Source organism: Cynara cardunculus (genome assembly GCF_001531365.2).
Source record: "Cynara cardunculus var. scolymus isolate 2C chromosome LG 3, CcrdV1, whole genome shotgun sequence".
Lineage (NCBI taxonomy): Eukaryota > Viridiplantae > Streptophyta > Magnoliopsida > Asterales > Asteraceae > Cynara > Cynara cardunculus.
In genome coordinates, this window is record NC_037530.1 from 30,805,504 (window position 1) to 30,807,090 (window position 1,587).

Sequence of the window (1,587 nt, forward strand, 5' to 3'; positions counted from 1 at the left end):
AATGAGAATGAATGTGATTCCTGATATTCGTAAAGAAATTCAGAAATGTCAACAAGAAGCTGTAAAAGAAGAATTTGTAAAGACAGAAAAGTTGGGTAAGATGATCTCAATCTTGAAATAGAATGATGAAGGACTGATGTGCTTTCAAGGGGGAATTTGGGTACCACATTTTGGAGATATCCGAAGTAGGATATTGAACGAAAGTCATAAATCCCGATACTCTATCCATCCAGGTACCAATAAGATGTATCGAGACTTAAAACCTTTTTATTGGTGGCCAGGATTGAAAAGAGATATAGCACAGTATGTGGAACAGTGTCTAACATGTTTACAGGTCAAGATTGAACACCAGAGACCTTATGGAAGCCTTCAATCTTTGGAGATACCTGTATGGAAGTGGGATCACATTACCATGGATTTTGTTATGAAATTACCACGAACACCAAAAGGATATGACGCGATTTGGGTAATTGTGGACCGTTTATCTAAATATGCACATTTTCTACCGATAAGAGAGAAATACTCGTTAGAAAAGCTAGCGCAGATTTACATTAAAGAGATTGTTACTAGACACGGTGTTCCCTTGTCTATTATCTCTGATAGAGATAGTCGGTTTACTTCAAAATTCTGGGGAGGATTACAGAAAGCTCTGGGGTCTGAAATTCGACTAAGTACAGCTTATCATCCACAGACTGATGGACAAAGTGAAAGGACTATTCAAACTCTAGAGGATATGTTGAGAAGTTATATTATTGACTTCAGAGGATCATGGGAAGATCACTTACCATTAGAGTTTGCATATAACAACAGTTATCATTCCAGTATCGAAGCGGCACCATATGAAGTATTGTACGGACGTAAATGTCGAACACCATTATGCTGGAATGAAGTGGGTGAAAAACAGCTAACAGGTCCTGAAATTGTTCAAGAAACTTCCGAAAAGATTAAACAGATCCGCGAAAGAATCAAAACAGCACAGGATCGCCAGAAAAGTTATGCAGACCATCGTCGAAAATCCATTGAATTTGATGTAGGTGATTTTGTCATCTTAAAAGTTTCGCCATGGAAGGGTGTTATCAGATTCGGGAAGAAAGGAACATTCCAAGGTATGTTGGGCCATTCAGAATATGTAAACGAATTGGGCTAGTAGCATATCAGTTAGAGCTACCAGAAAACCTGAATCAAATTCACAACACTTTTCATGTGTCGAATTTGCGAAAATGTTTGGCTGATCCGAATTTAGCTGTACCGTTGCCAGAAATTCAATTAGACAGCAAATTGAACTTTGTAGAAACACCAGAATCCGTAATTGACAGAAAGATCAGGGTGTTGAGAAACAAAGAGATAAGTCTGGTTAAAGTACAGTGGAAGTTTCACAAAGGACCAGAGGCGACATGGGAATTGGAATCAAAGATGAAATCAGAATACCCATGGTTGTTTGATTAAAGGAATTCCGGGACGGAATTCTTTTGAGGGGTGGATAATGTGATAACCAGATACTGGTTATTACCAAGGTAATTAATACATGAATATTTGACTAAATGATTACGTGATAACATGATAAATTGATACGTGCTTGTATGTGCA